The sequence below is a fragment of the Pseudophryne corroboree genome, chromosome 2 (genome assembly GCF_028390025.1).
Source record: "Pseudophryne corroboree isolate aPseCor3 chromosome 2, aPseCor3.hap2, whole genome shotgun sequence".
NCBI classification, from domain to species: domain Eukaryota; kingdom Metazoa; phylum Chordata; class Amphibia; order Anura; family Myobatrachidae; genus Pseudophryne; species Pseudophryne corroboree.
Window position 1 is genome coordinate 285,773,060 of NC_086445.1, and position 12,990 is coordinate 285,786,049.

The 12,990-nt window shown below is 41.5% G+C and overlaps 1 pseudogene; it reads right to left on the bottom strand.

Moving 5' to 3' along the window:
• Window positions 1–12,401: 12,401 nt before the first annotated feature.
• Window positions 12,402–12,527, bottom strand: LOC135052885 (U2 spliceosomal RNA; annotated as a pseudogene).
• Window positions 12,528–12,990: the final 463 nt, after the last annotated feature.

A 12,990-nucleotide genomic window follows, 5' to 3' on the forward strand; every position in this document is an offset into this window, starting at 1 on the left:
GCACATGGGCAGCAGGTAGGCTGCGGCATTTCTATATTAATTGATATTAAGGGGAATGATGTGTGCCAAGAGAACCAGCCCCAACTTGAACCAATAACACAAGGCAAGATGGACCTATCATCTCCATGTCACAGCAGAAGTCTAGTTTCGTCAGACAAGCACTCGGGTATATCTACTAAAGTGCAGTCTTGTAGAAGTGGAGATGTTGCCCATAGAAACCAATCAGATTCTAGTTACAGGCAGGGCTGGTTCTATGCCTTTTTGCGCCCCGGGCGAGAAATAGGGGCATGGCTTCATACAGGGGGCGTGGTCAGTTACGCCCCCTGTACAGTAGTAGCGCCGCTGAAATGCAGTGCGGTGTGCGATTACGTCATCTCGCACCGCACAGTAAAGGTCCTCTCCACGAAGGGAAACTAGATGCTACGCGTCTAGTTCCCTTCACAGCGGGCAGCGGCAGCGGGCAGCAGGGGGCACAGCAGTAGCGGATCTTGCCATGGTGCGGCGCCCTCCGGATGGCGCCGGCACCCTCCGGAAGACGGCGCCCCGGGCAAAAGTCCTGCTTGCCCGTGGCAAGATCCGCTACTGGTTACAGGGGCAAACACAGGATTTGTATTGGGGATTTCCTTCTATGTATGTATTTAGGTTGAGTATCCCATATCCAAATATTCCGAAATATGAAATATTCTGAAATATGGATTTTTTTAAGGGATACTGAGATAGTGAAACCTTTGTTTTCTGATGGCTCAATGTACACAAACTTTGTTTAATACACAAAGTTATTAAACATATTGTATTATATGACCTTCGGGCTACGTGTATAAGGTGTATATGAAACATAAATGTATTGTGTGTATGTACACACACTTTGTTTAATGTACAAAGTTATTAAAAATATTGGCTAAAATGACCTTCAGGCTGTGTGTATAAGGTGTATATGAAACATAAATGCATTCTGTGCTTAGACTTGGGTCCCGTCACTATGATATCTCATTATGGTATGCAATTATTCCAAAATGCAGAAAACGCTGATATCCAAAATACTTCTGGTCCCAAGCATTTTGATATGGAAGACTCAACCTGTATGTATATATATATATATATATATATATATATATATATAAAAGAAAATTTTATTTTGTGAAGCCTCCCTACTTCATTCATGCCTCAGCAGCTCATGCTTCAGCCTCACACGCCTACTCAAGCCAACCTCAGCCCTCAAATGTTTAAGCAAGCTAACCATTCCCAAACTGAATATTAATCATGCTTATTTGTGTAAAATAAGTGTGCTCTACAGTGTAAAAACTATTGCAGGATTCTTTACATAAATGGGTGTGTTTTCATCGTGTTCAACAAATCACACTATCAAAGTTAGCACAAGGGTTAGCGCACACACAACTCAAACCCTTTAAAGAGGGCTGTGTTTCAGATTTTTCTGGGGTCACTTTAGTTGCACTCAGCAGGGGATTGGGCCGCCGGGAACTTGGGTGATTTCCCCATGGGTCGGTCTCCTGCTCCCATCGGTGGCTTGTTGCTGGGATGACTCAAACTGCTTGGGCATTTCCAGTTGTCTTCAGAAGAAGTTTATAAAGCTCTTTATAAAACAAAAGTAAAATGGCCATGAACTTATCAAGGGAACCGTTGCTCTGATCTAAGCTGATTTTCACTGGTCTTATTGTTGCATTCCAATAAAATGTGTTTTCCATATTAAGCACCTTCCAATAAATTATTCCTGAAGATGTCTCTTAGAGACGAAACGCGTAGGTTGAAACATTAAAGGATTCATACAGAGAACCTGTGAAAGGAGAAAATGCTTCCCCTCCAGTAAGGGTGAAATCGACTTTCACTGAAGTAAAGTACTGTATGACAAAATGTCTAAAAATGTTTTCATTATCTGATGCTGTGTAAATTTAGCATTTTAATAAATTGTGATTGATATTATTTTAAAATAAAACTGCAGAAGGGTGACAAACTATTTCTAATAATAATACATGGGCATTACTTTCACTATGGATAACATCTAGAAAGATTCCTTATTAAATAAGGTCAGACCTTCTTTTCCAATTTTATCAGAAATTTATTGAAGACCAATTCATTGAAGCGCCTCCTTGTGGACTATCTATCTATCTATCTATCTATCTATCTATCTATCTATCTATCTATCTAGATATAGATATATATATATATAATGAGAACGGGAACAGCCGGCACTCATAGAGTCTCTATGAAATAACCTGACACAGCACAGCAAGTTTATTTATTTATATATATATATATATATATATATAGATAGATCTCAAATATCTACACACAAACAGTAGTTTCAAAAGAGAGCACTCACGAGGCTTCTTACATACGAATAATATTGAGCTTTTATTAACTCTGTCAACATTTAAGTCCTACCAGGGACCTTTGGCAAAACCATCCCAGCATCACACACTATTGGAAGTGATGTCATACCCGCTTAGTGAAGTGACAGAATGACAGCATACAGTATAATGAATTATTAACATAACAGACTTCAAATCATATGGAGGGCATACCGCTAATGCAAATTTGCAACCCTCACAGTTACTCATAGCCCTAATACGCTGGCAGCATCCTGTATATTGTGGGCATACACTTCTGGTTTGCGCTCCAAATCATGGAATGCAAACGTAGGAAGTTCAGCAACTGCCCATTGGGCATCCTGTTCTTAGCTTTACCAGGGTGGTTGAAGCTAAGGGGGGAGGAGTGTGGCATGTACAGCATAGTTCCACATGGAGTTAATGTGGAACAGCAGGATGTCCCAGATTTAGCAGAGCAGCAGCAGGACTGTAGGGTCCAATCCAGGTTTGGCCTCAATCAGCTGTCAGGCAGAAGCTAGGCTAATTAAAAGACTTTGCTCCTGGCGACAGTTAGTGCCCAGGCGATAGGTGGGAGTTTGGGGTTACATTAGGAGCCATTTAGAACATGCACTGTTTGTGACTACGATTATTTGGACTGTTATCTGCTGTGTTGAGATCTGCCTGTAAAACCTGAACTACAATTCCTGCATATGAAGCTGTAGGTGGAAATTAAAGTGTATTGGATTTTACCCTGTGTATGTGATTTTTATCAAAATGTAATGGCAGCAGCAGCCCAACAGCCGTTTCAACCACAATCAATTGGTCTTCTTCGGGGTCTTTGGGGGGGGGGGGGGAGGGGGGGGCGGTGTGAAGCTTTTTTGGCAGGGGGAAACAATAGTTACTCCACTGATGGCACTGGAGAGATGTAGGGTAGATAGTGATGGAAAGATGGGGGTAATGTCACTGGAGAGATGCATGGAAGGTAGCACTGGAGAGATGGGAGAATGTCGCTGAAAGATGCTGACAGAATAGCACTGTAGAGAGAGGGGAAATATTGCTGGAAAGATGCAGGGAGGATACTGCTGGAGAGACGGGGCAAATGTCGCTGGAGAGATGCAGGGCTGATAGCACTGGAGAGCCAGTGGAAATGTTGCTGGATAGATGCAGGTAGGATAGCGCTTGAGAGATGGGGGAAATGTCGCTGGAGAGATGCAGGGAGGATAGCACTGGAGAGCCAGTGGAAATGTTGCTGGATAGATGCAGGTAGGATAGCGCTGGAGAGATGGGGGAAATGTCGCTGGAGAGATGCAGGGATGATAGCACTGGAGAGCCAGTGGAAATGTTGCTGGATAGATGCAGGTAGGATAGCACTGGAGAGACGGGGGAAATGTTGCTGGATAGATGCAGGTAGGATAGCGCTGGAGAGATGGGGGAAATGTCGCTGGAGAGATGCAGGTAGGATAGCACTGGAGAGACGGGGGAAATGTTGCTGGATAGATGCAGGTAGGATAGCGCTGGAGAGATGGGGGAAATGTCGCTGGAGAGATGCAGGGAGGATAGCACTGGAGAGCCAGTGGAAATGTTGATGGGTAGATGCAGGGAGGATAGTGCTGGAGAGACAACGGAAATGTCACTGGACAGATGCAGGGGGTGGCACTAAAGATACATGGTTATGTCTCTGGAGAGATGGGGTAATGTCGCTGGATAGTTGCAGCGAGGGTGGCACTGGAGAGACAGGGTTAATGTCATTGGAGATGGAGGAGGGTGGCACTGGAAAGATGGGGTTAATATCACTGGAGATATGCGGTGGGGGGGGAGTCATGGAGAAATGGGGTAATGTCACTGGAGAGATGGAGGAAGTTGGCACTGGAGAGACGAAGGGAGGGTGCTGGAGAGACACATAGGGAATGTGGATGGAGAGACACGTGTAGGATGAGGCTAGAGACTATTCACAACGGGTATGATTAGAAGGAAACGGTTGGGGTGGAGTAATCTTTCTGCAGACACCAATCCTAGAAAAAGAACATACTGTATTACTCATACAAATGATAGCAAATGGGGGCCAATGTGTGTTTATTTTCCTGAGAGGGAAATGTGTTAGTTTTTTTTGCTGTGAGGCACAATGTGTATATTTTCCTGTCGGGGCAAATGTGTTTTATTTTTTTCCTGTGAGGGACAATGTGTGTGTTGTTTTTTTTACCTGTGGCTGCCAATGTGTTTTATTTTTTTCTGTGAGAGAAAATATGTGCGTAGTTTTTTTCCTGTGCAGACAAGGGGGGTCATTCCGAGTTGTTCGCTCGGTAAATTTCTTCGCATCGCAGCGTTTTTCCGCTTAGTGCGCATGCGCAATGTTCGCACTGCGACTGCGCCAAGTAAATTTGCTATGCAGTTAGGAATTTTACTCACGGCTTTTTCATCGTTCTGGTGATCGTAATGTGATTGACAGGAAGTGGGTGTTTCTGGGCGGAAACTGACCGTTTTATGGGAGTGTGTGAAAAAACGCTACAGTTTCTGGGAAAAACACGGGAGTGGCCGGAGAAACGGAGGAGTGTCTGGGCGAACGCTGGGTGTGTTTGTGACGTCAAACCAGGAACGACAAGCACTGAACTGATCGCAGATGCCGAGTAAGTCTCGAGTTACTCAGAAACTGCACAGAGATGTCTTATCGCAATATTGCGAATCTTTCGTTCGCAATTTTAAGATGCTAAGATTCACTCCCAGTAGGGGGCGGCTTAGAGTGTGCAAAGCAGCTAAAAGCAGCTTGCGAGCGAACAACTCGGAATGAGGGCCAATGTGTTTTATATTTTTCCTGTGAGGTTTTCCTGTGTATTTTTTTCCTGTCTGGGCCAATGTGTTTGTTGTTTTTTTTCTTTGGGGAGGGAGGGGGCAATTTGTTTTATGTTTTCCCTGTGAGGGACAATGTGTGTGTTGTTTTCCTGTAGGTGCCAATGTGTTTGTTGTTTTATTCCAGTGGGGGGTCAATGTGATTTAGTTTGTTCCTGAGAAATACAATGAGCGGGGTTTATCCTGTGGGGACAATGTGTTGTAGTTTTTCTTTGTGGTATGTTTTTCATCTGCACATGCAACTAATTTGCACCGCATATGCTCCCGATAGTGTACATACAGAATCACAGTATAGATTCTGATGCAAACATGAAGAAGTGTATTTGAAATGTGTTGGGTGTTCCTAGGTGGTTACAGAGGTTTACATAATCAGATACAGATTTAACATAGTATGGGCATCTTGTTGGAGTGGCATGGGTGTATTGCTTAAAGTGTTTGCATTGGAGGACATACTCAGACGGATGATATATACATAGCATAGGGCTAGTGCTAGTTTCAATAGTGCAACCAATGGTGGCATCTTAAGTTGAACAAACAATGATTGCTGCAACTGTAGACACTGAAAATGGGCCTCTAAGTCCTTGCCAATTTGGAAGCATGGAAGTACATCAGGGAAGGGCTTTGTAGCGGCATTAGCAAAGTTGTAGACCCAACTGCAAAAGATGCAATAAAGGCTGCAACTGCATTCAACTCACAATTTGGCCCTATAAAAACATCATATACCGCCCCCCTTGACAGACCTCACCCTCTCAACAGACCCCACTCCCATTAGGGCTGCTTCAGGAAATCTCCCAGGTTGGTTTTTTATCCCTATCTGCCCCTGATTACACTCTGTGTAACACCCACTGAATGCCACTACACACCCACTCCATACAATTGCATGCTCATTCTGGCCTTTGTCTTGGCCACATTTGCAGATGAGAAATTAGTGTACGCGTAATGAAATAAACATGCAAACTGAGACAAAAAAGACACAAATCTAGTTTTCCTTCTGACTCTGAAAAGGGCCTCAGTGTCTAATCTAGCTTTCCTACCATTGTGATTTCCTGCCTGGTTTCTGTCTCCCTGATGAAATCTACTGTATTCCACCTTACCTTCCGCACTGCTGACAGCTTCTCCCATTAGCTGATCATAAAGACCTTATATAATTGGTTGTGTGTGTCAGATTCATTTTCACTGATTTTCCTAGTTAATACTGTAATGTTAGTTAGTACTATGAGGGTCAGGCATTAATCACTCTTATTTAACACATCGCCCACACCATTTTTTTTAAATTGACTCAGTTCATCTGTCTCTTTTTTACATGCATCCCTAATTTGTTATGTGTTGTTAATGAACCTCCTAAAGATGCACTTTTGTATTTTTCAAGCAAACCTCTGTTTCTCATTATTTTTTTACCTCTGTGAATATCATAAATAATAAATAATCCCTGCTTTGAAAGTCAATTGTTTTATAAAAGCATTTGCATAATATAAAGTTAGGATTAGTGATTTGAACACAAGCAGTTTTATAGAGATGTGACCTGTCGGGTGAACTGATTATTTTATCACAACTGTTTCGGATATTGGTCTCTATGCCTTTTGTCTATCTATTTGTACACCTTCATAATAAGTGTTTCTTCCTACAGCTGCTTTAAAGAGCTCTGCTAGACTAATTATTAAGAAGTGTAATATCAATGGCAGTGTGGGGAAAGACAATAATGATTTTTAAATATATTTGAAGAGAATTTGTGAATGGTGCTCCAAATCCCGAAACTGGGATGCAAGACCAAATTTGCAGTAGTTTATCATTTCTCTGCACATTGCATTGACAAACTGGCAATTTGGAGGCTGAGAAGCTAATTTGTAGGCGATCTGCATCAGGTTAAACCTTTTGATAAGGAAATAATATGGAGCAAAAAAGTGATACCCCCAAATCTCAAGCTGGGTGGGGGTAGGGGGAGGGGGGGGGGAGTGGCACATGAGGAACCAGCACTAAAGTTGGTGCTACCAGTTAGGGCTAGTGGCACTATGGCAGGATGACACACAGACTGGGTCCCTTGCCATACTGCCTACAAGTTCTTGGCTATATATTCCCTAGGAGTATCTGACACGCAAAAACAAAAAAACAAAACAAATGTGTGAGAGAGCTATTCTATAGCCTACTATACAATCAGAATAGCTGCTCTCATGCACTGACCAATTACAGTGCAACCATTAATTTTAATGAGCGTAACAGGCACAATACTGTACTTGTCATTCATGTTGAGGTCCTTCAAAGGCCAAGTTCTACTGTATATGATTTTTGTCTTTTGTTTTTTTCCAGGTACTGTACGTGGATTCCTATGGGGTCCTCTTAGAATATAGATGAGTATTAAATAAGTAAAAAGAGATGGTTGTGTGGGGGAGTGATTGCTCAATTCAAAACTTTATTCACAGTTTGTTCATATGTATGTGTTTTTCCCAATATGTTATTTTACAGGTACACTGCAGTAACCTGCTGGCACTTGTGGTTCTGGCAGCCATTGAAACTGATGTATGACAGGGCTCCAGGAACCCGTAGTGCACTATTCTGGTAGGCTTCTGGTGATTTTATGATGAGATGTACTCTATTACATTCGGTGATAGGAATCTTTCAAGAAAATCACTGGAATAACTACAGTTTTACAAAATCAGAGTTTATTACATTCCTCCTCAAATGTCAAGCATTTAGAACAATAGATTACATATCAATATTAAAATTATTGGGCCAAATGTAATAGTTCACCATTTGTGGGAGCCGGAAGGATTTCAGCAACACAGTAATTACATTTAAAGCAGTAATTACTTTAAAAGCAAATGTAGGTTGGTTTTGCCTTTAAATTAATTGCCATTTTAAATCTGACATTTTTTCGCTGAAATTGTGTCAGTTCCCAAAAATTGCGGACTTTTACTGTACATTTAGCCCATTATGTTGTTATGTAGGTCAACAAGTAGCAGGGCTAGTCTCAGTGCCATAACATTGATTAAATGCGCCTTGCAAGTACAGCATTGACATGAGGATGCACTGATTGGCTGTACAGGCTGCAGGGTGCCTGTCTGGAGCATCTACAGGACAATCTGGCAGCAATGCAGCAGAAATCCTGGCTGTAGGGGCTGTTCCAGGCACTGTGCTAGCCAGATGCAAGGGCTCTGGGGTGGCTTTGGTGCCGACCAAAGAGCCCTGTGCTCTATACAGCTACACTGGTCAAACAGGCCTAGTTACATCTCTGGCTCCTCTTATCGATAGGTAAGTAAAAAGCATGCTGGCTGTCTAAAATGAAACAAACCCAAACCAATGTCTTATTTCTGTAGATGTCTGTCTAGTTTGACGTGAGTGTGTGTTTATTCATTTGGATTCAATTAAAATGTTCTCGGCACTAAGCAAGAACATTTGTACTCACAAGTCTGATTAATGAAACACTAACATGACGATATGTATACCAATATTCTCTGTGTCTACTTTGTTAATTAAAAAATAGAAAACATCCACACAAAAAAACATTGGCGCCTACCTTATTCCAGCAAATACATTCAGAATGTAATAGAAACAACTTTTTTCTAAGCAATATCAATTGAATTAACATGTGTAACATAATGTGCACTGTGTTTGTCTTAGTGTGAAGCAGCCCACTGAAAGCTCGGAAGGGAAGAAGGGGGAGTCCGGACCACTACTGTGAAACAGAAGACTGACCACAATATCAGAGAGAGAGATACAGTGTGAAATGTATCAAACCTTCTAAAGAGTGGAAAAGTAGAGAAGTTGCCCATAGCAACCATTGAGCTTTCAGGTAGCATTTATCAAGTACGTTCTGTAAAAATGATAGAGTAGGTAGAAGCTGATTGATTGCTATAGGCAATTTCTCCGCTTATCCACTACAATCTTTAGAAGGTTTGTTTCATCTGCCCTAGCACGGTCTACATAAGTTATATTCTCCACAAGAAAAAGATAACACAAGCACAATATAAATTATGTTCATTTAAAAGATATCTGGTAAATAATTTGGAAACACACTTTTGGTAAAGCAAATGCATGTTGTAAATGTCCCTTTTGCCTTACTAGCTGTTATTATATATTGACCAAAAGTGGTACAGTATGTTTCCCCTATTGTTTTGGGAAGTGGTTCCCAAAACTTTTTTGAATCACGTTGCCCTAGAGAATCAGAATATCTTTCACGGCACCCCTAGGCCAAAAGTTTCTTATTTAGAAATTCAGAAAAAAATAATTATGTAAATTGTGTTTATATGTCATCCCTAGGTTCACTTATGTGGTGCGGGACAGGATTCACTTTTGTTTACTCAGATATTTTATGATTGCCACAAGCCATGGTCTTGCCTATTACATTTAGAATTCACTCAGCGCTATTTCTGTACTTAGTCAGACTTTCAGAAATGACACATGCGATTAAAATAAAAATAAAAATGTATTTTTAATATATAAATTGCATCAAAAATGCATATTCTAGCACCAGTCCAACACTAAAAATCAATATTAAAAGGTATAAAATACACCACACATATATATCCTACCACTATACATACCGTTCTATATACTACAGTATATTTTGAATTTCAGGTTCCAGCTAGTCTGGCCATTAATATAGAGGTGGATCAATTAACACTAAATAGCACTATCTTCATAAGCATGGTGACCCCGTGATGACTGTTAAATATGCTATAAATATGGAACTTTGGTTCCCTTCAGTCCCACAAGGAATGACAATGACTGTCTTAATGTATGTTCCTCCAAGTGATTTATATTGGTCACACAGTTGCACTATGTGATCGTGTTGATAACAATCTCAATTATTACTACTGCGGCAAAAAGTACGTGTATATATTCAATTTAAGCCATCTGTGTGATTGATAGCGGGCTCACCACTGTTTGATAGAAAGCGGTTTCTCCAATGATGAATCAGATGTACCGAATAAGGAAGGAGCCGGCTAGGAGGCACCGGACGTCTTCGTTCTCCAAGGTGTATGTGCTGCTGCAACTTCCAATATCTGCCTACTGAAATGCTGCCATTATCCAGTGGTGAGAAAATGCCCACAATGAATGATCTGCAGTGTTGATCTCCTTTGTCACCGATATCCTCTGACACGTTTCGCTCGGGCTGGAGCTTTTTCTTCGATAAAGCTCCAGCCCGAGTGAAACGCGTCAGAGATATCGGTGTCAGTATTCTATTAGTGGTGATTCGGTGAGGCTCTGTATGGCTGATAACTGACAGATAGCTCACAGTCTAACACCAACAGCAGATCCACTCATTTTATTCCTCTCTTTTTCTGAATCCAATCTTTCTTCCCTCTTGTTCTTATTCATGAACTCTCATCAACGATCCTGGATAGGATACGGGAGTGCTCTCTACTACCAAACCACACTTAAAATGCCCAATCTTGTTCAATCTTGAAAGCGATAAAGTGTCGGGCCGGACCAGTACCTGGAGGGTGACCCTTAGAGAATATCTGGTGTAGTAGTGGAAGGTGAATTTATAATCCAGCCTAACGTTGACAGCAGATTCATACTTTTTCTGATTTCCTTTCTTCCTTACCTTATATCCATTATCATTTGACACTGCGGTCCTAAAATTGTGTATTTGATGTTAATATTGAAAGGATTTATAACAAATTCTGAGGGTGCCACTATTTAATTCCCTAATATAGGGTCTTATTGAGAGCCTGTTGCATATTAGGCTATAACGCCGTAATGAATTCCATAACTGCAGATTGTCTGCTCACCATGGATATGTAATTGATATGAACTTGTAATTTTGCATGATATAGTGGACGAAGGATTTATTTAATATTTTTTGTTAACTTTAACAATTTTTTATATAGATTCAATTAAAAGTTAGGTTTTAACTTTTATGGTTTTCCTTAACGAGTGCACCAACAAAGGGTCTTTCTTTCTTGTCTCCCACATTTTGACTAACCAGTAGTACCTTACTGCACCACCAACTAATGATAACTGGCAATATCAGCAAGTAGAAAATTGAGAGGTTTTTTTTTTTTTTTTATATTATACTAGTATTTGACTTGATTATCTATTGGTGCGGAAACAGACTTATACTATAAGAAAAATGTGATTGTCTCTGATCTGCTCTTTCTATTCACTATACTAGGATGTAACATTTGCTTCTGCCAACATCCTACCATTGGGATACCTATGGAATGGACACCTATATATCAGTAGTTACTGTGCAGTTTGGAATAGACAACTCCCCCTATGCATTCTACATGTGTATATTATTGTTGAGATTTTAAATTAATCCTTATGTAAATCTAAGGAGTTAATGTTTACTATACACATTAACAGTCAAATAAATAATTTGTACACACCAGCTACAGTAAGTTATTAAAGTGAAATAAATTATTAATTAAAACTGAATTATAAGTCATTGAGACTATTCATAGACTTGTGGAGTATATGTAATGGGGTCCGAGTTTTTTTTTTTTTTTACTTGAAGCCCATGCGTGGCTTCATCACCCAGTGTCTGTGACCAAACGTGCTGGGGGCGTAGGTTCTTGGACCCTCTCCAAAAGGAGAAGGGCCACGTTACTCCGCTACCCCTCAGAGCCAAAAGGCCTACTGAGGGGGATAAAAGGACTGTGGGTCCCCCCTTGCCGAAGCGCAGAGGGACCCTCGTGTTTTCCCAAGGTTGGCCAAAGCTTCCCCCTGGGGATCTAAAACAGCCTCTGGCCCTCCCCAAAAGGAGAGGGCTACAGCAACCAGGAAAGAGGGTGGCCCATAAGGGTCTCACCTAAATCCCCCAAAATAACTGTGACGTGATAAACTAAACATAAATAAGTGCTTGTGTAGTGCAAAAGTGCAAAACAACTGCATGGATTATTAAATAAATAAATAAGCCCCAGCCAGAAGGCCGGGGGGGGGGGAAGGAAAGTGGGTGCAGACAGGGCGGGTTCAACTGTTAAGTGCTAAAGTGCCTTCGTGCCTTCGTGGTCCGAGTCCCCAGTGCATTTCCGCCTCCCCTGTCCCTTCCAGTTCCAGGGGCACAAAACACCTTGAGCTTCTAGCTGCCCCTGACCTCTCAGCCAGACCAAGCTTCATACCCACTCTGTGCCAGGGTCAACCCCCAGTATGAGAGTAGATACTAGACCGGGCCGTTACCGCTCCATGTAAGGGGTCCTATTTAAACCCCTAAGAAGGTAGCGGATACTAAGCCCAGTTTTTCTCCACTCTCGACCAGAGGCATTGCCACTCCCCGGCATGGTACTCCACAAGGTGTTTCTCCATTCCACACTTGGAACCTCTCACGCTCCTAGTGTAAGAAGAACAGATACTCCTCCAAGTGTTTCCCTCGAGCAGGTACTACACTTGATCTTAGCCAAAAGGCCGAGAAGCGATAGGGTCCGAGTTTGCTAGAGCTGAGGAATGTAGGCCAAGAATGGCTGTATTTTTAAAGCAGCAATTATTTGCAAGGAAAAACCAACCTTTGTTTCCATTGTAAATGTTTGCCACTTTAAAAATATGCTCATACTCGGCCGACATTTTGCACTTCCAGCAAAATCGGACCCTATTACATATACCCCATAATATAGGTTCTGGATTGAAAGAGTTATGAAACCCGGCTCCAAGCTGTCTCTAACTAATGGCTGCCACAGCAACATCATCGCCTATCCCAGAGGAACACTGGCCGATACATTGGAAGCTTGTTTCTTAACAGCTATTGTGCTATATATAACTATATGGTAAATATAATTACTTGTATTGATTCCACTTGTTTGCACCTATCCTTTCTTGCTTTTGCTTTGTTTCAACAATGTCAGAAATCTTTGCTAAATTGGCTTATAATAAGTAAATTGCACAA